The sequence below is a fragment of the Aptenodytes patagonicus genome, chromosome 2 (genome assembly GCF_965638725.1).
Source record: "Aptenodytes patagonicus chromosome 2, bAptPat1.pri.cur, whole genome shotgun sequence".
Lineage (NCBI taxonomy): Eukaryota > Metazoa > Chordata > Aves > Sphenisciformes > Spheniscidae > Aptenodytes > Aptenodytes patagonicus.
In genome coordinates this window covers 5,532,728-5,557,979 of record NC_134950.1, presented here as the reverse complement: position 1 = coordinate 5,557,979, position 25,252 = coordinate 5,532,728, and the positions used below count along the sequence as shown (strand labels likewise).

The 25,252-nt window shown below is 41.7% G+C and overlaps 1 protein-coding gene across 1 annotated transcript in view; it reads right to left on the bottom strand.

Annotated features, from left to right (window-relative positions):
* The window catches only part of FAM135B (family with sequence similarity 135 member B), a 222,776-nt gene that overhangs the window by 80,909 nt on the left and 116,615 nt on the right, over positions 1-25,252 (bottom strand). The gene's annotated exons all lie outside the window — the stretch shown is intronic.

The following is a 25,252-nucleotide window of genomic DNA, read 5'->3' as shown; positions in this document are numbered from 1 at the left end:
GTGTTCACCTGTGAAATGTCATCTTTTATCTGCAATGGGCACTTTTCAGAAGAGGGAGTTTTCTTGTCACCTCTGGCGGTCCCAGAAGTTGCTACCTGGGAGGGGGGACAATAGCCAATACCAGATCTCGAATGTAGAGCCTGGAAGTGCAGAGGCATCTTAAGGTAAAATACAGAAAAAGAAAAAAAACAGCCATTTTTTCAAGTTGCCAAAAGTCCTGTGTAATCCTTCAGGCCCTTGACCCATGTGAGCGCAGCCAAGTTGGCCAATACAATTGGGATTAATCTGAGGAACTCAAGAACCAAAACCCTAAGCTTCTCCACATTGAATTCAGACAGTCAGTAGCTTCATCTGTGTGCTGATGTATCACACCATCATAAATGAACTTCACATAAACTCAGGTGGGATTTGTCCTTTCTAACTTTTAGGTGCCTCCAGTGTATGTATTTTGTTTTGGTTACAGTGGAGCCTATGGAATTTAAGACATCCTTCATCTAACAAAAAAAACCTGCATGCTTTAGATTGAGGTAATTTTTTGCTTGAAGTCCACTACTTATTGAGTAATTCTTCTTTCACTAACAGGAAAACAGTGTGACTTGCTTAGCTGTACAAACCCACATTCAAGGCAACACTATTTACTACAACGAATTCCTTCTAGAGGAGTCTGTGAAGCCTGTGTGACTATTTAATGAACAACTGGGCACCAGAGTTAGGTACTTTCAAGTTGTGTCTCGGCTATTAATCAGAATCCCCTGCTAATTCTACTTCCGTAACACCTGAGCAACAACTTCTTGCAAAATTTACTGAGAACCAATTTTGTTCCTTTCCAGCATTCAGTGCTGTAGGAATCTGAGCTTTTGAAAGATAGTCTTTTAGCAAATGGTATTTTGGAACTCTTCTGACAAGATGTGCTTAAAAAAGGTGTACCAGTATCAGTCCTTCAAAGAGAGATAGATCTGTGATCATCATCAAGAAGCCAGCAGGCACGTTCTTTTTACAAAGAATAATAGTTTTTCAGAAGGTACTTCCAGGAATTTGGGCCTTTGCAGAATTGTTTTGAGTCCATGAGCTGTGGTAAGATAAAAGTCCAGGTCAGAAAGTCTTAGAGACTGCTGGTTTGTCAAGAGTTTCAAATCAGGACAGGTCTATTCTGTTGTGCTAAAGGTACTGCTTTGTTTTTCAGTGCAAGAATCATGCATAATTTGCAATCAGAAGTCAGTGAGTTGAGACTGACAGAGGACTAAAGATTTCCTGAAGTAAAGTGTGTTTAGGGGAAAAAAAAATAAAAGAAGAGAAAGTACTTTAAAAAAAAAAAGTACTAAAAAACGTACTAAAGGCCCTGGTAGACAAGTGGATGGAGCTTTGTCATTATAATGATTAGTTTTTGTGGCGCCCGTCTGCTGGAACTGGAATAGTGCAGACAAAGAAGCACCTTCTCAAAAAAAAAAAAAAAAAAATCACATGGGGCGGGGGGAAGAGTTAATTAAATACCAATAAGACCAATAAGACTTGAGCTAATTAATTAGCAGGACCATAGGGCTGTCATCCAGACTGCATTCAAACCATTTTCCTATTACTGACTTTTACCAAGCACACAAGGGAAGCGCCTAAGTGTTTCACCCTGCTGTTGTCTTCCCATCACATATCCTGCACAACAGTTATGCATAAGTCCAGGCAGCCTAGATAAATACACATTTATTTCCTTGTGCTACACCAGTTAGGCTAGAATGTTTCAGCCTGATTAGCTCTTCAAAAGCATGCAGTCATATTTATTTTAACTTAAACCTCATCATATTAGAGACACTGCAAAAATCATATTAGAGGTATAATGCTTTCTTATTCCTAGCTGGCAGACAAAGGAAGCTTTATGTTATTTGATTTGGATATTGATATACTGGTACTCTTCTAGGATGGAAAGTTTAATGTCATTTTCTTTTCAAACACACTCCTGCGCAGACCACTCCTAGTGTGTAATTGCTTTAGGAGCTAGATTTGCAAGGTGGCATAAACAGTCCTTTCCCTTGTTGGAAAGGTCAAAGTCAAAGACATGCTACAATGCTTAGGGTTGTCTCAAGTCAGTGTGAGTGAATATGATGCTACAGGGCCAAAAATTGCTCAGTTTTAAGCAGAGAGATCTACCTTTGCAGAGATCTGGCAGAGAACTACAGCAGATGAGTGCCTGATCATCTCCTAAACACAACCCATCCCTGCCTATTTCAATGGCCACAGCCTGCTTTCTTCTCTCCTAAAGCATGACATAAGGCTGTGGCAGGAGTTTTCTCAGAGGAGCGCTTGGTAGCATGAAGATGTCTTAGAAATGCTGACAGCAATGCATGTCTCTCTAAACCCACAGACTTGTCTGCTAACAGACAGTGGCAATAAGGTTGACATTTGCCACAGCTGATGTTGTTCAGAGAGGGATGCTGGCAGAAGACATTGCAGATCTACCCCTGTGTTCACACAAGCACCTCTGTCCTTTGGCACAAAGCACAGGATGGTGTGAGAGAGAAGCTTGAAACTATGGGCTTTCCCAAATCTCTTTCTAGCATAACCTCAGTTACTCAAACAGCTCTGAGCTATGCCTGCACTGCTTAGCACGTACATGCAGTCCAAGGAAGACAGACATAGTGTGTGGAAACTGCTGGGAGCTCTCACTCCCTGGTGAGAACTGGAGCTAAGACTGTATTGACCTGCATTTCGCTCTTAATTCCACAGTTTCAAAGGCTTGAGCTTTGGTGAACTCAACAAGGAAAGTCTAATTTTCTGGTAATGAGCTTTTGCTCAGTAAATTTCCTTGTTAAGAGACTTATTTGTGACACTTGCAGTGTCCCTTAAGCTAGAAGGAATCCTATTTCCCTGTCTCCTGTTCCTAAGTGGCTATTCCATTTACTGCTTATCTTCTCTGGGTTGAATAGGTCTTCAAATTATCTGGAAAGTGAAAGAGCTCTCAGGGCTGTAAGAACCATTGCAAGCATGAACAGGACAGTTGTGCTCCACAACCATTCATTTAAGAGAATGAGAAAAGCCTGTTGATGCATCTCTCTCTTTTAATTCTTTCCACAGGAAATATGCTGCCATCAGGCTACCACCCCTAGCAATCCCTTTACAGACTATTGAGTAATGGCATTTAAAAAAAAGGAAGGGAAAAAAGGCTCTTTGCAGTTGTGCACACTTCATACACATAGCATAGGCTACCTGTACAGACCAGTCAATATATCCTGTCCCGCTTTCCCACTGTCTCCATATCCAATTTACCAAGCTCCCCCAGGTACACTCTAGTCTACCTAATCTTCCCATCTGGAAGTTTCTATAGACGGAGATTTCTAAATGTTATTGCAGCACGTCATACAGAAATTATTGATCCCTTTAAAGAATCAGAGAGAGGCTTTGTTGTTTAGATCCTGGAGGCCCCTGAAAATATCTCTCCAGATAATCTTACAAGGAGGGAACTGATGGATAGGTGACCTGTAAAATTTGTTACTTATCTTCAGCCTAATTTAGTGAGAATAGAAACTATATTGTTCTGATGCCCACTGCCAGTAGGAAGGCGCTGGAGTGGTGGTGGTGGGTGTCTGTGGCAGATGTGCAAAAGCCCCTGAAGAATGGAATAGAATAGAACAGAAAAATATAGAATAGAATGGAATAGAATGGGATGGAATAGAATAGAATAGAATAGAATAGAATAGAATAGAATAGAATAGAATAGAATAGAATAGAATAGAATAGTTTTGCATAATGTCTCAGAGCATATAATGACAGTTGGGATAGGAAAGTAGAAAGAACTAAGCAACGTGTAAGAAAATCCGATTCAACATCTTCAAGAAAAAGCACTGGAACCTGAAGGACACCACCAGAAACCATAGTCCCCTACAGAGACATATGACATCTGGTCAAACTCTCTTAACCATAGCTTTGCTGTGGTAGTAGGTATAATTTGATAAAGTTGATAATGAAGTCAACTGTAGTTGATTAATGTGCTACTCTATTTGTGTTTTGAAGGGGTGTGATATGCCAGAGTATCTTGCCCTTCTACTTGAAGGACCCACTGGTACATCAGCTGAAAGTATTGCCTGGCCAGACTGGCAGCATCCCTCAGCTGGTGCAAAGCTGTGACAGGGACCTGAGTTCTCCTGCTTTTCAAATGTTCTCATTTGTGTTATTTCCCCCAGCAACACCCTCACACCACTTCTGTTCATGTGAGGAGAGGAAGACATTTCTAGGGAAAAGTAATCAAAAATGTTGATAATATTCTGTGGGTCAGAACTGTTCCCCTGACTTTTCTAAGATCCTCATACACACACCAGTTATCCCAATTGCCCTCTCCAGGTATCCCACTTTCTTCATTTTTCAACTCTGAGCTTTTATAGCATCCTTCCTCTGCTTTCACTATGCCTAAATTATCTCCCTTCTTCCCTTTGAATCTCCTTTATTTGAACCATCCTTTACTCACTTTTTTTTAAAAAAATGTAAAAATGGTTTGAGAAATTTCATAGTTGTTCTATGTCAATAACGTTTCCATAGAGCAAATAAACAATGAATTCACCTGGGCAGAGGGAACTGACAATGACACGCGCATATCTCAACCTCTGATTTCTGTCAAGGAGATACTTTGAAATGGCAATGTCTTGGTGTAGCTGAGACTTGATGTTGAATGATTTCCCCAGAGCCACCTAAGTCATATGAACCCTTGCTGTTTGCAAAGCAATAGGATTGGCTGTTTTTTATGCCTCTGAAATCTGTTTGGCGTGTAAGTGATTAGCATGCTCCAATCTCAACAGCTAGATTCTTTCCATAATTACATTTTCGATTATGCTTCCTCCTGATGTCCATAACTGCCAAAGAAAACTGGAATAAATGTTAACCAACAGACCTTTTCAAGGATGGTAGGCGTCCCGGTCTGAGACCCAGATTTGCCCAAGAGCATTGGTATAATCTGACCTTTGAGAAATGCTGGAGTTTTGTTTGTATTTATTTTTCAGGGCTTTAAAACATGTAAATGCCTAATCACACAGACCCTAACTCAGAACTCTTGCATGAGGTAATGTTCTTATGATAGGAGGGTACCTTCAAAGCCATGAGTGAAAGGCAGTATGTTTTAGAGAGTTTCTGAAGAAAAAAACACAGTTAGAAAGGAAGAGGTTCTCAGTTGTAGTACTACAGAGACCATGCACAGCAAGCATGATCATCATTACATCACTTTGCATTACTTTTTAACTCTGCTTCCAACAGGTACCAGAAGCATGAAGAAAGCCTTGGAATTAGGTCCTTGGTTTATTTTAAAATTGACTACCTTGCTAAGACTAAATAATGTTAGATTTCCCTACACAACAAGAAGCACAAGACCTAAATGAAATGTGAAAAACTGTGTTCTCCAGAGGAAACACATTAAAACCTCTTTCACAGCAAATTTTCTCCTATACAACTTTTCTGTTAAACTTGTAGGACTTGACTACAGCTTTGCTGAGAATTACAGCAAAATTACAACAAAATATGTATAAGTATATATACTTATACCCTTCCATTACCTCTGCTTTTAGTATACTTCAATTTCTGGGTTTGACAAAGAAAGAGCAGAGATAGGATTTACCCTGACTCTGTCCTCTATTCAGTAGCCCAGAGAAGTAAGATTAATTACTACTTTTTTCAAAATAAGGAAGGAGGAAATGACAAAGAAAGTCATATTTTTTTTATTCTAAATATAAAATTACAACTCCGGGGAATATGGCCTTTTAGAAAGATGAATTCAGGTTTACATCCTGCTTTCTCCAGAATTATCTCTCTATGGTTTATTGAGCAATGCGTGAGAGGTCTAAAATGAACAGGGAGTGATTATACAGTCAGGAAAAAATCCATATGGAAAACAGATCTAACTTCAGATCTAGCCTCTTTGATGCCTTTACGACTATAGCACTGGAAACAAGATAATTACTCAATTGCTGGCAACTTCTTGAATCTCTCTTGCTGTCTGAGAATGCATTATTATTATGCTGCTTTTCAGATAAATTGAAAAGCAGGGTTCTGCTAAGTTTTGCTTTCATGAAAGAGATGCTCTTCAACAACGCAGGGAAATCAAGAAGCTACAGTTGTAAATAGAGCTTTACTGTAAATATTTCTTTATAAGCAACAGTGTACACTTAAAAATTTGTATTTCAGATTAATTCAGAGCCACAAGAAGCATATCATAGTCTCTATACTTGGGTTCCCACACAAAAAAATCTCAGAGACATGATACTTTTAAACGTCGATGGGTTGGTTCTCCCAGGTCACTCGTGCACAGACAGATGAAGGGCATTGCAACACACTCATTTGAGAAAGAGCTGTGAGCGTTTTCAAATCTTCCTACCCACAAACCTTATGTTAGTACCCACGCAGACATGTTGTGTCAGTGGTTCATGTGATCTTTCCTAATCTGCTTCAGTGGAAAGTCAACTGTTGGTAAATCACAACAGAAGGCAGTTGAAACTGAGCTAGATGTCCTTGCCCTGAAGCAAATTGGAAGCAATCACATAGTCTATTAACATAAGTGAACAGGGAGGGCAATAATAAATGGGTATAGATAGTATCGCCTTTAAAATCTCAGTCTGGACTAGCTGTTGCCACCTACCTGTAGTCTGAGTGATGTCTACAGCACACATCATCCTGGTTGGTACTGCCATAAACATAACCGAAATCTATCTAGTGGATGACTACCTCCCTCACTGATCTAGACACACATTTTGGACTGTCCTGTCTCTTGGTCTTCAGCATCTGAAATTCCGACTAGCCTCACAAAGAGAGTTGGTTCTTGTCCAGAGTCCCTACAAAATAAGTATGAATTTTCTAATTTCTAAGTTTCCTTGTCATCCAGTTTCTTCTACTATTGCCAAAATTCTAAACACCTGCAGGCCATACTAAAACTAGAGATGCCAGGGGAGGGGAACCTCAATCCATCCCACTCCTACCAGTTTGGTGCCAGGGCCAGCAATAGATGTCCAGAGCCTGGAGAAGGAACACAGGTCAGCAGGAGAGCGCCTGAAGAGCAGCACAAAGGAACTCCAGCCAGTAAGGCAGCTTCATCGGGGGCACAACTTAAATGCCTTTATGCAAATGCACATGACATGGGGAATAAATAAGAAGATAACATGAGGAATAAACATGGGGAATAAATGTGTGCACGCCTGCAGGGCTACGACCTTATCGGCGTCAGGGAGACGTGGTAGGATGGCTCCTATGATTGGAGTGTTGGGATGGAGGGATACAGGCTCTTTAGGAAGGACAGGCAGGGGAGACGAGGAGGGGGTGTCACCCTCTATGTCAATGACCAGCTGGAGTGCATGGAGCTCTGCCTGGGGATGGATGAGTAGACGACCAAGAGCCTGTGGGTCAGAATTAAAGGGAGGGCAGGGACAGGTGAGATTACAGTGGGGGTCTGCTACAGGCCACCCGACCAGGAAGACCGAGCGGACGAGGCCCTCTATAGACAGATAGGAGCAGCCTCACGCTCACAAGCCCTGGTCCTCATGGGGGACTTCAACCATCCTGACATCTGTTGGAGGGACAACACGGCAGGGCATAAGCAATCCGGGAGGTTCCTGGAATGTGTCAATGATAACTTCCTTCTCCAAGCGGTAGAGGAGCCAACGAGGAGAGGTGCTATGCTGGACCTTCTTCTCACCAACAAGGAGGGGCTGGTGGGGAATGCGAAGCTCAAGGGCAGCCTGGGCTGCAGTGACCACAAAATGGTGCAGTTCAAGATCCTTAGGGCACCGAGGAGGGTGCACAGTAAGCTCACTACCTTGGATTTCAGGAGAGCAGACTTTGCCCTCTTCAGGGATCTGCTTGGTAGAGTGCCATGGGACAAAGCCCTGGAGGGAAGAGGGGCCCAAGAAAGCTGGGTAATATTCAGGGATCACCTCCTTCAAGCTCAGGAGCCATGCATCCCAACAAAGATGAAGTCAGGCAAAAACGCCAGGAGGCCTGCATGGATGAACAAGGAGCTCCTGGACAAACTCAAACACAAAAAGGAAGCCTACAGAGGGTGGAAGCAAGGACAGGTAGCCTGGGAGGAATACAGAGAAATTGTCCCAGCAGCCAGGGATCAGGTGAGGAAAGCTAAAGCCCTGGTAGAATTAAATCTGTCCAGGGACATCAAGGGCAACAAGAAAAGATTCTATAGGTATGTCGGGGATAAAAGGAAGATGAGGGAAAATGTGGGCCCCCTCCAGAACGAAACAGGAGACGTGGTTACACAGGATACGGAGAAGGCAGAGGTACTCAATGACTTTTTTGGCGCGGTCTTCAGCAGCAAGTACTCGAGCCTCACCACCCAAACGCAGAAGGCAAAGGCGGGGACTAGGAGAATGAAGAGCCGCCCACTGTGGGAGAAGATCAGGTTCGACACCATCTAAGGCACCTGAAGGTAAACAAGCTCATGGGACCTGATGAGATGCATCCGCAGGTCCTGAATGAACTGACGGATGAAGTTGCTAAGCCACTATCCATCATATTTGAGAAGTTGTGGCAGTCCGGTGAAGTTCCCACTGACTGGAAAAGGGGAAACATAACCCCCATTTGTAAAAAGGGAAAAAAGGAAGACCCGGGGAACTACAGGCCAGTCAGTCAGTTTTGGGCCCCTCACTACAAGAAGGACGTTGAGGTGCTGGAGCGTGTCCAGAGAAGGGCAACGAGGCCGGTGAGGGGTCTGGAGAACAAGTCTTATGAGGAGCGGCTGAGGGAATTGGGGTTGTTTAGCGTGGAGAAAAGGAGGCTGAGGGGAGACCTCATCGCTCTCTACAACTCCCTGAAAGGAGGTTGTAGCGAGGTGGGTGTTGGTCTCTTCTCCCAAGTAACAAGTGATAGGACGAGAGGAAATGGCCTCAAGTTGCGGCAGGGGAGGTTTAGATTGGATGTAAGGAAAAATGTCTTTACTGAAAGAGTGGTGAAACATTGGACCAGGCTGCCCAGGGAAGTGGTGGAGTCCCCATCCCTGGAAGTATTTAAAAGACGTGTAGATGAGGCACTTAGGGACATGGTTTAGTGGGCATGGTGGTGTTGGTTTGACGGTTGGACTCGATGATCTTAGAGGTCTTTTCCAACCTCAGTGATTCTATGATTCTATGATTCTATGTCTGTGCCTGGGAAGATCATGGAACAGATCCTCCTGGGAGCTCTGCTAAGGCACATGGAGGACAGGGAGGTGATTTGAGACAGCCAGCATGGCTTCACCAAGGGCAAGTCCTGCCTGACTAACCTAGTGGCCTTCTATGACAGAATGACTACATCAGTGAACATGGGAAGGGCTACGGATGTTCTCTATCTGGACCTCTGTAAGGCCTTTGACACAGTCCCCCACAACATCCTTCTCTCTAAACTGGAGAGGTATGGATTTGATGGGTGGGCTGTCCAGTGGATGAGGAACGGGTTAGATGGTCGCATCCAGAGGGTAGTGGTCAACGGCTCGATGTCCAGATGGAGATTGGTGATGAGTGGCATCCCGCAGGGGTCCGTATTGGGACCGGTACTGTTTAATATCTTCATCAATGCCATAGACAGTGGGATCGAGTGCACCCTTGGCAAGTTTGCAGATGACACCAAGCTCAGTGGTGTGGTTGACACGCCAGAGGGACAGGATGTCATCCAGATGGACCTGGACAAGCTCAAGAAGTGGGCCCGTGGGAACCTCATGAGGTTTAACAAGGCCAAGTGCAAGGTCCTGCACCTGGGTTGGGGCAACCCCCGGTATCACTACAGGCTGGGGGATGAAGGGATTGAGAGCAGCCCTGCCGAGAAGGACTTGGGGGTACTGGTGGATGAAAAGCTGGACATGAGCCAGCAATGTGCGCTCACAGCCCAGAAGGCCAATTGTATCCTGGGCTGCATCCAAAGCAGCGTGGCCAGCAGGTCGAGGGAGGGGATTCTGCCCCTCTGCTCTGCTCTGGTGAGACCCCACCTGGAGTACTGCGTCCAGCTCTGGAGTCCTCAGCATAAGAAAGACATGGACCTGTTGGAGCGGGTCCAGAGGAGGGCCACAAAAATGATCAGGGTGATGGAACACCTCTCCTATGAAGACAGGCTGAGAGAGTTGGGGTTGTTCAGCCTAGAGAAGAGAAGGCTTTGGGGAGACCTTATTGCAGCCTGTCAGTACTTCAAGGGGGCTTATAAAGAAGATGGCAGGAAACTTTTTAGCAGGGCTTGTTGCAACAGGACAAGGGGGAATGGCTTTAAACTAAAGGGGGGTAGATTGAGACTAGATATAAGGAAGAATTTTTTTACGCTGAGGGTGGTGAAACATTGGCCCAGGTTGCCCAGAGAGGTGGTGGATGCCCCATCCCTGGAAACCTTCCAGGTCAGGTTGGACGGGGCAACCTGATGTAGTTGAAGATGTCCCTGCCCACGGCATGGAGGTTGGACTAGAAGACCTTTAGAGGTCCCTTCCAACCCAAACTATTCTATGATTCTATAATTTTGCCATTTTTTAGAGAAAATTAAGACATGTGGGCATTCCTTGAATGAACAGTATGCCATCTTGCTAGAACCTAAGCACCGTACTGCAAAATATAACCAAAGGAGACCAGAAAGTCTTGTGCAAACAGTCCTGTTTATCTAACTTGCTTTTTTCCTTTACCATCTGTTGGAGCCATATGCCTTCTTAAATAAGAGCTAATTATAGGTCTCTACCACAACTAATCAAACAGTGGTTACTGTTGCAAACTTCAGCTGGAAATTTCATTTATTCTTTACAAAATTCCCCCCAAACCAGACGCTGAGATGGTTGCCTTTCTCTGGTTTTCTGGACTTGGGTACACAGTAGTTACAGTTGATATACACATGTCTCTGTTAACATATGGGAGAAATTCATAACAAGCTGGAGAAATAGTAAGAGCCAAAGTACAGTTCCCACCAAGTACATTAGGAGGAGTGACTTTGGGACAGAAAGTGACTGTGTATAATAAATATCCACTGACATGTACTTTAGCAGAGCTCTTAGTGTTTTGAGTTTACTTTCACTGCCCCTGTGCTGTTGTACTGAGTGAAAGGGAGAAAAGAAACAACCCTGTCACAAAATTATCTGGCTTTTAGCACTGAAGAATTGGAGCAAGGAAGGATCCAGTACTAAAATTAAATTTTGGAAGAGAGATTCCAGCCCATTCAGAGAACAATAAATCTCCTAATGAGCTCAAAAAAGACAAGATTTCACTTTCATGTGCAATGGACATTTGTATAAATGTCCATTTGTATAAATGCCATTTTACATGATTCAGGCAAAAGTTTTATAACTGCTTCCAGTGTCAATGTCACTCTGCATTGCTGTGTAATGTGAAAGGACTGAAGGATAAAAATTAATCCAGTCCTAAATATGGCAAATGAAGTGTTGAAGTGCTTTTTAAAACCCCCAAACACTAAATAGCTCTTTCAGCATCACAAGATTGTGGCAATTTCAGACTGTCATGCTGACCTTCCAGGAAGTTTAGAACTGTTCTGGCAGAAATTAGGATTAAAAATAAAAAAAAATAAAAATTTGAAATAGTATGTTTTAAGTTAATTCATTCCAGCCATCCAGCAGGTAGTTGTTTCCCATTATAACTGCCACAACCTCTTTGTGTAAATGAGTGGTGCACATAGAAGAAAGAGAACACTTCCAGGATTTCGTTTCAGCTACTCTTTTTCTCTGGCTATCAATGTGAAGATTTCCTTCCACTTTTCTCCCCACTGCTCACATGATGTTTTTGACAACTGGAACACTACAAATGTTTAAAGATCCAGATATGTAAGAATTGAAATACATATAAAAATGTGAATATATGTACTTTACAGACATTTCAAGCATGGATATAACATTAGGACCCACCTGCTATTCCCTCAGTGCCGCATAGCATATCTGGCATCATCTCATCAACGCAACAGCAACTGAATCAGAAAAGTCCTGAGCTAAAATCACAGACTTTAAGTCAAACTGGAAATTAAAGATTTCCCAGATGGGGCTGTAACACTTTCAAGTCCTCTGATTAATGGTATGGGTTGGGAACTGAATGCTCTCCTAATGTACTATTGCAATGCCTGCTGTGTTCAAGAAGGCGATGGATGGAGGTCATACATTTACCAAACTTTTATCTTCAGCATTATGGCCAGTTGCACTTTACTCAGAGGGTGAATTACTGTGAATTAAATATGTAAAACATTTTGTGACAGTCTAATAAAAAATCTGACAGTAAATCTAATTTGTCAGATGTAAGAGGTAGTCCCTAAGATCCCACTGTAAAATAAAAAGCCTGAGGATTCAGAGTGAAGGACATCAGACTCCCACTGGAAGAAGCCACCACTGCTGGTTAGTGTTTCTGAAAAGCTGGGCAAGTTATCTAGGTATTTAAATACAGTTTTCTGAACCTCACTGTGGATCACAAAAGTAAATACACAAGAAAGGCTTCAAGGTCCTATAGTTTTTTTTCCTCTTTGTGTACGATACCAGTCAGGAGGTCTTTCATATCCTTTCTATGAACAATCTTCAGAGTTAAGTTAGATACAAGAGACCTGATTCCTCAGCTGCAGCTGCTGCAGCTGAGGGTCTTTCATTCTACAGGCTGCAGGTTCAATTTCTAGTGTGATGTTCAGGGTGGGTTTGTCACATCCACAGTCGCAAGGTGATCCCTCCACATTATGTTCTTCCTCCATGTTCAAGTGGACCTGATCAGATCCCTTGCTCGTTCAGGAGAGACCTGATCCTAGTGCCCAGGTGGCTTGTGATTCTGATCACTAGATTTGGTATTTGTATACAGTGGGAAAAAGGGTAGAAACACATATACTTCCTTACCTGCCCATAAAACGGATGGAAGAACTCACTGAGTTCCCAGGGCAAGATAATGAGCTATAAATCAGATGTTCCTCTTCGGACCCCAATTCCTTCCACAAATTACTATACATTCTTTGTTCTGGAGACATTTCACATGTACAGCACTGTTTTCTCAAGGCAAAGAAATACAAACCAGCCTCCAGAAAGGCAGTTAACTTGATGGAGATTGGCAGAATCAGACCACAGGTAACTTATGTCAAGGCCTCATATTTTCAGCACAAGTGCCATCACAGCCCTTGAAGCAGACAGGTGGCACTTAGATACTCAAACAAAACTGTACAAAGACAATTTTGTCTGCTTATTAAAGAGGCTAAAGGAATAAAAATTTCACCTAGATACTAACACACATGCACACAAAAACATATTGCAGTTCCATTTGCTGAAAAACAGTTTCTGTTAAAAATAAAACAGTATCATTATAAAGTACCTTCCAAATAAGCAAACTATATTGCTAATCTGTAATAGGAACTGTTTCCATATAAGCCATAAGCTTAATTGAAATCTAAAATGTTCTTCTGTATGTTTTGTATCTTTTAAATATTCCTTTGAGCAGATATTTTAAAATTTCCCATCCAGCTGAGATGCGAGATTGCTCCTTTCCTAGGTCAGCCAGCTCTTGTCTGATTAGTGATTTAATTGCTGAACTGTCCATACAGCTCAGCACAAAAATGCAACAGAATTATTTTTTCACATTAGTTTTCTTCCCCAATTAGATTCCATCAACCTTTGCCACTGCATCGGTAATTTTTTTTTTTGCTTTTTAATTATGCACATTATCTCAACTGAAATCCCGTAGTTTCATCTGGGTGACACATGAACATAAATCAGCAAGAGACCAATCATATTTTGTCAATGCATGTCAGGCACAAGCCATTTGGCTTTCTGTCTGGGTTTTCATTAAACTGCATTAATGTTCTCTCTGTCTGTGATGTGCCAAGAGTATCATTAGCTGTTCTTTCTTTGGGCTGTTTTCTGGTAAGGCTATTCATCGCCTTCAGTCTGAGTTAAGGGTCATTCAAGAAAAGGATCTGTTATCACTTTCTGAACAGTCTGTCTTTCTATTTGGCATAAACTTTGCATACACATCATGGTCCTGCAGCAAGCTCTTAAATGGACTAAGCAATATAAGACAAAGGGTCCTGAATCTATTCCTACATAGCTTCCTCAACAATACCTGTCTAAAACTTTGAAACTGAAATGGGCCAAATCCCGTCTATCCAAAAAATCTCATATAAACTCCCCTATACACAAAATTTTAAATGTCTTCACCTCTCCAAGGCAAATAAAAGTGCCAAAAAATTCTTATTACCACCACACTATAAAGAGTAAACTTGCACAAAGTTATGGTAGATTGCTCAAGATAATCCTGAAAATCAATGGCAAAACTGGCAATGAACTCACATCTAGTATGAAGAAAAACCTGTATTTACTACCAGACATATGCACTGCCGCTGTATTAGACATCACGTTGTAGGGGTATGTGGCTGCACTAACGCTATTTAGACAACACTCGAGAGATCTGGATTCCTGTGCTATCACTGTCTTCTTGAGAGACATTAGGCAAATCATGAGGCATCCCTGTGCCTCAGTTTCCCACATATTAACTTCTCCTTCACTTTGTCTCTCATTTAACAAGTCTGCGGCTGTCATTTTGAGCTCTGAGTTTTATTACAATACTTACCACACTGCTCTCAGCTGTTATACCTAACTCAGCTGAGAAATACTGCTGAACCTGGGATGCAAGTCTGTAAGGTTTCCACAATAGATAAATTGTGCAGGTATTTCCCTAGACATTTTTTGCCTAGTGACAATCATACTCACAAGTTTTTCTACAGATTTAATAATATCTTGGCTCTTTTTCTTCGTCCTCTATACTTATCCACCAACATTCCTAATAATTTTGAAAGTAACGATCCCAAGTGCAGTCCATGGAGATGAATACACCTCCCTGACATAAGCTGACAATATTCAGGACACATGATTTGCAAGATTTGAATTGAAGTCCATGGGGTCATTTCCTGGAGGTATTATAACTTCTTACAAAGTTCTCAGAAGATGACAGATCAGGCCTCTGTTGCAGCTGCTTACAGCTCCCTTCCTAGCTTTTAAACTCTTTCCCAAAGAATAATAAAATGAATAGTATATATTCAAGTGACATAACTTTGGAAACAACCCATTGTTTCTGCTGCTACATTTGAATTAAGAGAAGGAACACGTAAGTGCGTTACTCCTCTGGATTTTGGTGGTAGGAAAGTCTGAGAGAAAAACAAATATTTGAGATCCCAACTAGCAAATATTGCACTAGAATAATCAGAAAAGTACCTATAAAGTAGGGCAAGAAGACTCAAAACTAGTAGAAAGAATGTCCCTTCTCTTTTCAATACTTCTACAAATGCTGGAAACCAAGGAGATGTTGTTTTCCATTACCCAGGGAATAGTGATTTAGGTTAAGATTGTTCTACAGGTATTAAGAAGGAGAAAAATATTACAGTGCATTTTGCATAAGGGTTTTCCCCATGCCCGTGTCCTTGTAAGGATGGCTGTCCTTGAAAATGAGAGCTATGGGAAATCATATAAAAGCCCATGGATATGAATCATGGGGAAAAGATTAAGAGTTAGCTTGTTCTTATTTAAAATTAATAGAGGGAATTTAAAGACTCGATGGGAACTTTTCACGAAGGCAAAAAGAATGAAAAACTGTGGGGAAATTGGAAAGCATCCAAAATAGGCTTGGCAAGAACCTTTAGCAGAAATGGTAGAAACTCTTCATAAATTATAAGGAGAATAAAAAAGAAAAAAAAAAAAAAAGAAGGAAGGAAGGAAGGAAGGAAGGAAGGAAGGAAGGAAGGAAGGAAGGAAGGAAGGAAGGAAGGAAGGAAGGATGGATATTGGTTTTCTCAGGACTAAATCATCACTATTGTATAACAAACACCTTACTGCATGAGCAGTTCAAGCTTCTCTGGTTTCTGGGGAAAGATGTGGAATACTGTACTGGACATCTAGTTGCTTCCTTAGTGTTCCACAAACAGAATAATTTCTTGAGGGATCCATATGCAGTGCATCAGTTCATTTTACTTTTTATATCCCTATTGAAATATATGGATATTCTTATGCATCTTTGTCCACTGTTACTGAATGCAACAGTATTTGGTGTCAGTGAGTTTCAGAGGCTCATTGTCTTGAAAAAAATTTCCTTTGATGATGCTTAAGTTTGTGGTATTTCAGCATCCTGGATACTCCTTTGTTCCCTTTCTGTCTGAAAGGTTAAATTCAGATGTCAGACTTAGAATTTATGTTGTTTATAGGAGAGGTGCAGACAACAAGTCATGAGTTGAAGGAGCTTAGCAGCTAGAGACATTCAGAACTGCAGAGTTTATCCATACAGCATGACAACCATTTCCATGCAGTAGCATTAGCTGTTATAGGCTTTCTGGACAGGCATTTTAGAAACTAAAACTGATATACAGTAGTTTTCTATCACATTGCTCTTCCTGTGTTATTACTTTTATTTTCTTCTGTGCACTGAAGCCAGGTACTTTCCCCTTACACTGCCTACCACATGCCTACTTTATATTTTAAATCAATCACAATTCTACCTGGACAGCTAGCCTTGAGTAAGTAAACAGCAGCAGATGTTTAACATGTCAATCAAAAACAGTAGATGCAACTTTTTGCAGATAGTTCTTCAAGAATTTCCATCACATTGCCTCTCTACTAATTTGTGAGCCAACCTTGTAGCGATGGTCAGAGCTGGAATAATCTTATCTTTGGAAGGTGACAGTGGGAGTTATTGTGAAACCTGTTAACAAAATAAGCTTGAAATAGAAGACATGCACAGTCAGATAGGTATTTTGTGAAGAGTTTGTGCTCCTCCGTTATGTATTAAAAAAAAAAAAAAAAACATGGCACAAATGCTAATCCTGTTCCAATGACCTAAGTACTGAACTTGAAACTAGAAACTCCTGTTCCAGCTTTATCAGACACTTAGTCTGTGGTACTAAGTAAATTACATGTGACTGGATTAAAATCCTGGCTCCATATCCCTAAAGCTGGATCATTAATATACACCTCCTCACCCAATACTCTTCTATACCCAAATCTGGGCAAAGGCAAAGTATTGTGGTTCTCTGAAGCATTATAGAATCATGTAATCATAGAATAGTTTGGGTTGGAAGGGACCTCTAAAGGTCATCTAGTCCAACCCCCCTGCCATGGGCAGGGACATCTTCAACTACACCAGGTTGCTCAGAGCCCTGTCCAACCTGACCTGGAAGGTTTCCAGGGATGGGGCATCCACCACCTCTCTGGGCAACCTGGGCCAGTGCTTCACCACCCTCAGTGTAAAAAATTTCTTCCTTACATCTAGTCTCAACCTACCCCCCTTTAGTTTAAAGCCATTCCCCCTTGTCCTGTCACAACAGGATCTGCTAAAAAGGTTGCTGCCATCTTTTTTATAAGCCCCCTTGAAGTACTGATAGGCTGCAATAAGGTCTCCCCAAAGCCTTCTCTTCTCCAGGCTGAACAACCCCAACTCTCTCAGCCTTTCTTCATAGGAGAGGTGTTCCAGCCCCCTGATCATTTTTGTGGCCCTTCTCTGGACCCGCTCCAACAGGTCTGTGTCTTTCTTATGGTGAGGGCTCCAGAGCTGGACGCAGTACTCCAGGTGGGGTCTCACCGGTTATGCAGCCAGCAGACCTTTCTCGAGCCAGAGATAGTTGTTAGAAGCTCAGGGCTTTTGGAAAAGCAGTCAGTTCAGTAAACAAGCACCAAAATAAAACAATTAGGGTCTTTTTTTCTTTGAAAAAGAAAAACATTCCTTCTCTGTTTTTTCTTAGTTTGCAGCTGAAGTTCTGCAGAGGATAAAGGCAATAAGGTTCTTTGCAGGATTGAATCCTGCAGAAACTGTGTCTAAATCAGCCAGAATTAGGGCTGAGCAGCTGACTGAATCTTAATTTCTACAGCCAAATGAACAATTTAAAGCACACTGACATCAACACCTGGTGAATGTTTCTTTAATATCTTGTTGCCATTTTCTTAATTTCTACATTTCTTTGGCTGAAATTACTGAAATTCAACCAGTTTTCCTTCATACTTTCCTGTCTTTTTGAGAAAATACTCTGTCAGGAAAAGAAATATAAGTGCACCAGTTTCAAGCAAAATTTCATCTAAAGCTGGGTCAGCACCTCTGAAGAGAGCTCGTATTGGAACGGCAGCTCTTTCTTCAGTGCAGCTGTGCTTTTCCTGCTTGAGAACATTGTCGAATCATTTACGATTGGGTCATTTCTGGGAACTCTCTCGAAATATATGAAAAAGAGATGGCTTTCAACTCAAGCCTGCAGGCTTTAAAGAGTAATCCCTACTGGAGTGTTTTTGTTTCTTTTCTGCTGCAATCTACTAAGACGTTTCATAAGGTTGAACTCTTGCAAGCTGAGGATGGCTTTTCTCTTCATGCTGTTCCCTTTCAGCAGCAGTTGTATACTAAGGTCTACCTTGTACTCAGATTGTCACAATACTTGCAACAACAAGGAGTCCATGATCATAGAATCATAGAATCATAGAATCATTGAGGTTGGAAAAGACCTCTAAGATCATCGAGTCCAACCGTCAACCCAACACCACCACCCACTAAACCATGTCCCTAAGCACCACTTCTACATGTCTTTTAAATACTTCCAGGGATGGGGACTCAACCACTTCCCTGGGCAGCCTGGTCCAATGTTTAACCACGCTTTCAGTAAAGAAATTTTTCCTCATGTCCAATCCAAACCTCCCCTGGTGCAACTTGAGGCCATTTCCTCTCATCCTATTGCTAGTTACTTGGGAGAAGAGACCGACACCCACCTCGCTACAACCTCCTTTCAGGTAATTGTAGAGAGCGATGAGGTCTCCCCTCAACCTCCTTTTCTCCAGGCTAAACAACCCCAGTTCCCTCAGCCGCTCCTCAGAAGACTTGTTCTCCAGACCCCTCACCAGCCTCGTTGCCCTTCTCTGGACACGCTCTAACACCTCAACGTCCTTCCTGTAGTGAGGGGCCCAAAACTGAACACAGTATTCGAGGTGCGGCCTCACCAGTGCCGAGTACAGGGGCACGATCACTTCCCTACTCCTGCTGGCCACACGATTTCTGATACAGGCCAGGATGCCATTGGCCTTCTTGACCACCTGGGCACACTGCCGGCTCATGTTCAGCCGGCTGTCGACCAGCACCCCCAGGTCCTTTTCCGACAGGCAGCTTTCCAGCCACTCTTCCCCAAGCCTGTAGCACTGCATGGGGTTGTTGTGGCCAAAGTGCAGGACCCGGCACTTGGCCTTGTTGAACCTCATACAGTTGGCCTGGGCCCATCGATCCAGCCTGTCCCGGTCCCTCTGCAGAGCCTTCCTACCCTCGAGCAGATCAACACTCCTGCCCAACTTGGTGTCGTCTGCAAACTTCCTGAGGGTGCACTCCATCCCCTCATCCAGATCATTGATAAAGATATTGAACAAGACCGGCCCCAAAACTGAGCCCTGGGGAACACCGCTCATGACCAGCCGCCAGCTGGATTGAACTCATCTAGTGAAATCTAGATCAAATCTTAGATCATCTAGATCATCTTAGATCATCTGGTGAAAAAAGAGGAGACACTTAGATCAATTCATCCAGTCACATCTGTTACTCATCCTTTAGCTTTTCACTCGTTTAACTCCACCTCCTGATCTTTAAAATCAAGGATACTGCTGAGGTCCCTTGGCCTATGTTGAACCATATTTGCAGGATGGGAGTGATATCAAAATCAGGTGCCTTCAGTGTGAGATTTGGGTCAGAGGAGAATAAGCTTTTCAGTGGACTATAAAGTATGTATGTGAGTCTTATGACTAATCCCCATGGAGGCATTGCTCCTTCTTGAATTCTTTTAAGGAAATAGGATGGAATTTCATATTTTCTTGTTTGTACAAAAGCACCGCTAACATACTGTTTACCCTTCCCCTAGTAACGGATCAGCCACTTGAATCAAGAAGTATAAGTGAATGCAATCAAACTTCTGTGCAGGAATAGGCTGGCTCCCTCAGGTGTCTGCATTCCCCCTTTTCCCCAGGCTGCTGATAGACCTAAGGGCTTAAAGAACAAAGAAGGTTTTTTATCCTTTTTATCCATGATTATATTCTACATCACAACTCAGACTATGAAGCACGTATTTAGTCTATGGTGATCACACTGTGTGGAATAGAAGTACCTCTTCCCATACTTCCCCTAGTTTGTATTCACCATCTTGTTTTGCTGTATGAGTATAGTCATCATGCTTTTGTTTGCAATCACCAGGCAAGCAACCTCACAGACACAGGCAAGCACTAAATTCAGTTCAATTCACTTGTGTTTTCATTAATTGGCTGGCTAACATGAAATGTATCCCCTAAGACCACCCACATCCTGCAACTGAACACTATGTCAGGGAGCACTCTCTCTTCTGAAGATGCTCATCACTAATGAGCCCCAGATTCCTTCCTTGCATAAGCCAATTTCCCATTCCACATAGCAATTATGTAAATTAAGGTGAAGTTCCTGATAACTTCCATTGGTTCCTCTCGGCTCACGATTAAAAAGATGAAAAACATTAAATAACTTTCATTTCAGTCTGGGGAAAGAGCTGGCTACCCAAACTAAAAAATAAAAATAATTTTAAAAAGAGACCTTTTAAAATGGGCTTTCCTCTTTATCCCAAAAGGACAACAATAAATGGATGAAAACCCACCTCCAGATGATATTGTTCAAAGAGTTTACTTCATTGTGTGTAGTGACTCAATTTCCTGTTGCAGCTAACTGCTGCCAAAACCAGGCACTGTGTAATGTAAACAGTGAGCAACATTCTAGATAAAATCTATTTGATATGATATGAAAGCCTTCAACATCGTTTGAATGGCTTAGAGGCAATCCATCACTTGAACATTTTTATGGCCTTCACCACATCCTCAGAGTGTGAGTTCTTCACCTTCTTCTTTATCCCTCACAATGCTGATTGTAGATATTGTTCATGCCCCTTTTACAGGTGGGAACCTGAGGCAGAGCGTGACTTGGGCCTGTATCCTCAGGAGTATTCAGTATAAACCAATGTAAATTAAGCCTCTGAGGGACTTTGAAGATCTGAATCTAAGTGTCTTGCCTAACATGGGAGAGAAAGCTTGTTGGAGAGTAGGAAATTGAAGCAGATCTCATCGTTTAGTGACAGTCTAGACTCCCTGTTCTCTTCCTCTCTTCCTGATATTGTAGAAACTTCTATTACTGGAAATCAGAACATGTAACAATTTGCAGTTTAATTTGGTTTCATTAAAACCTAAAACCCACTTCAATAAAATAACCAGTCTTCCTATTATAATCCACAAACAAGAGAAATTCATTATAGAAGTCTAAAACTTTGCTTTTGCTTCCTGTGTGCAACACGGGTACGAAAGCACATGGTAATTCCTTGGAGCCTGTCAGAGGTCATTTGTAGTCTTTTCTAATCTAAATCTTGAGACTCTGAGCTCTGGTGAGTGTATTTTCAATCAAATATTATTATGTCTAGTAACACAGAGATCCTTATTGTGTTATTTATACAAGAGATTTTTCATCTCCCACAAATATAATACCTACTTTATTAGTGGTTGAATGGAGTTATTACACTACTTCCCACTACTTAAAAGGGAGGGAATTAAACCTTGATATTTCTGAGTAGGTCACATGGTGAAAACTCAAATCCTAACTTCCACATACTTCTTAAAACAGAGCCCACTGATGCGGCTCCCCAGATCCACGTCATACCAGTACTACCACTCAGTTGCACTCAATAGCCTTGAATAAAATTTTTAGTGTGGGATCTCTCATGTCTCATTTTATTTACAGAAAAGGCAGGCAACTAATTTGATTTTTTTTATGATCAGTGGAGAGAAATCAAGACCTAATAGGAGAAAATCACTGTAATTTAAAATTCATCCTTCAGATATGTGGAATGAAGTCCTTCCAGTGTTACTTATGAAGGAAACTTGCACTATAATCTTAGGCTACTCAATCTGACTCTAAGATACTCAAGTCTGTAATTATTGCTAAAATCATGTGAGAAACTCCCTTTCCTCCTTCTGAGATTGTGAGTTGAAGTCCAATGCCAAGACCAGCAGACAGAGATGCAAGAGGCGATTCAACCTTATCAGGGGTATGGTAGAAACTGTACACATATATGCAAAACTCAAATCCAAAGCAAAGCGATATTCACTTTTGTAAACGGTTTCTAGGTGAAGTGTAAGATGAGAGGTAACAGATGGATAGACATAAACAGACAAATCCAGGAAATTATGAGACGATATTAGTCACTATGACTGGAAGTACTCTCAGCACAACAGTAGGCTGGACTTGCATGCGGCCTTCACCTTCACGAAAGCACCGTTACTGTTGGAAAACCTCACACTATTCAGTGGAAAGAGAGGAGGTTCAGGGAAAGTTGCATTTAAAACCTCACAGTACTTTCCATTATTTCCATGGATAAAACTTGACCTCCAGTTATATTGTTTTCCAGCTCCTGGGATGGCTTGCAGACAAAACACAAGATTTTTGGCCTACATTTGTGCAGGGCTTTGGGTGGGGTTTTTGGGTGAAAATTACAGGAAAAAACTTGGCATGAGACCAACAACTGCACAACAGAGCATGGCGCAAATACACCTAAGATAACAGCTAGCAAACTTCTATCAGAGCAGGAGGCAGGATGAATAATGTACAATGTGCTGATGAAGAATCATTCAGCACAAGTACACTGCTCTCAGGAAGTAAGTTGGTTTAGAGAAGGTGTTGTATTAGGCAGCAGAATGTACCAGGTCAAATCTAGGCTAAAGATCTTCAATATGTTTTTGTGTTCCACAGTACAGACATAAGCTCTTGTTTCCCTCACAAGAACTTGGCCTTAAAGCTGAGTTAACTCACAGTAATAAGGCATGCTGAGATGTGCAGATGGAAAGTGCTACACAGAAGTGGCAGTTAACAAGCAAATACCAAAAATCATTAATCAATGTATGTGAGCTGTTTAAAATGAAATAGTTCTTTTCCCCCACATTTTTAATTCGTTTGATCTGTTGCTTCCGAAGACATAAATACGTGTCTTCCTCCATATACATGACAGGCACTAAGCTTAAGTTTCCCAGAAAGTGAAAGAACATTGCCCAGAAAACAGGAAGATGCCCTCTGCCTAAGAGCAGCCCTAAGGTGAAGAAGGTGTTAAAGAGAAAATTTCCACTGAGGTAGTATACAGCTGCATACATTATGCTACCCAGGCACTGTGCAGAAGGGATGTAGCTAAGCTGGTGGGGAAGTGATTTTTGCTGTTTGAGGCTTAAATCCCCTTCCCTCTGGATAGCCCTTAACTGCACACTCATCTCAGCTGGTCTCTGTTTCATATTCACAACAAACTGTGCATCCACAGTGTCCCTTCAGCTCCAAGCTTTGATGGGCACAGAGGGTCATGGAGCAAGAGAAGTAGTGCAGTCTCCTGCGATGGGGTGGCAGCCCCAGCTCCAAGGAAGCTCTGCATTCAGCTCTGTGCTCAGCATGTGATTCACCTCCTGGACCTGGACCCAGAGTTGTCCAACATGCAATAAGACACCAGACACTCTGAGAGGAGTCTCTCATGTTGGAGTTTGGGTGAATTGACAATAGTTTTGATGAGAATATAAAAGAAGTAGTTTTATATTTTCCTTCGCACATAATAAAAGAACCCCTCCACTCCCTTAGTATGCCACTGTCGTGGTGGAGTGCTTAGGGCCAACACCTTCCACCAAACTAACCCTTGTTTCTCACCATGAAGGACTATAGAACTGATTACACTACAGAGCCACTGGCTATATTCAGATTGTGAAAAGTAGAAGCTGGTCCACTACTGCAGATTTTCCAAATGCGTATTAGTTATTTCTGGCAGGTTAATGTGTAGAGGTGGGGGAGAAATATTTTCATGAGTAGAATTATTCTCCTAATTTTGGATGTGGTACAGCAGCTCTGATGATGTTGCAGCATACTTCCATTTAGGACATAAGTCATATTCAAAAACATCCCACCTAGAAGAAAAGTCAGTGGTTTTAATTACATTAACAGACTCCCAGATTACTGTTATTATTACAACTCATTACGCCGTGCGGGTAGGCAAACCTTTTCCCTCTTTGGATCAACTGTATTACTCTCTAAAATGTGAACCGACCATAAAAAGTTTCAAGACCATAAATAATTATTTGCTCTCCTACACTGTCACATACCCAGGAATATCAAAGCTCTTCATATTAAGTAATTAAGTTTCACAATACTCTTATGATACAGATACAATTAACCCCATTACACATATGGGGAAACTAAAACAGAGGGAGGCTGATTGCTCAAGATCAGAGCTGGGAAAAAGAGCTGAGCAATCATAGGAATTAAGGACTAGTAAATCATTCTGGGTCCTCAAATCCGCCAGCTATCATATGCCACACAGGCACATTTATAACTTCAACATAGCCCAGCACTACAAACACTCAGTTTTTTTTGTTTCTGTTAAGCTCTGTCCTGCGGTTTTGTTTCTGGTATTCACTGGCTTGAGTGCATACATTGGACATGGGGTATTGGACATACACATCGGTTACTATCCATATGTGCCATAGTTTCATTTTTGTGTTCTTTATTTGTTTAACCAGGTGAAATGTCAGTAACACAAGGATCTCTACACTATACTTTCAATTGAGTTTCTTTTGTAAAAGCAACAAATGCTGAAACAAGTTTCTCTGAACTAAATATGACTAACAATTTCATGACTGTTTCTTCTAACATAATGAGAAAGCTTTATTCTTACTCTTAAGGGATACTGTGTTTATTTCCCAGATTTTTTTTTTCTAATTTAGTTTTGTTGTGGGTTTGGGTTTTTTTGTTTAAATATCAGCTTTTGATACTAACATCTGATGGTAATTAGGTAATGTGCAATATCATTTTTTTAAGAAGAAAAAACAGAAGGTAGGGTACCATCCCTCAGTTATGGGTTTTTTTCATAATACATTTTCTTTTGCTCCTCAAACATCATTCACAGCATTTATAAAATACGCTTGTGAAACAGATCTCTCAAAGTTATAGTCTGCAATACTAGAGTAAAAAATTATGGCCCATAGTGTCTGGAGGCTGACTTTATCACCTTCTACTCTGACACAGAAAGATGTAGTGAGTCGACAACTCTATTGATCTACCCACTTTACATGCAGTCCTCGGAGGCACATTTAAATGGACACAGTGCAATTTCAGGGAGTTTATGATCTTACCAGTGCGATTTCAGGGAGTTTATGATCTTACCAGTCAAGGGTGTTGTAGCAAATTTTTAGTATTCATTATGACTTCCCACACACGTATGGAAGGGGAAGACTAAGTTACATGGTATCTGCAGTAGAAGGTGAGCTTTTACCACCTGTCTATAA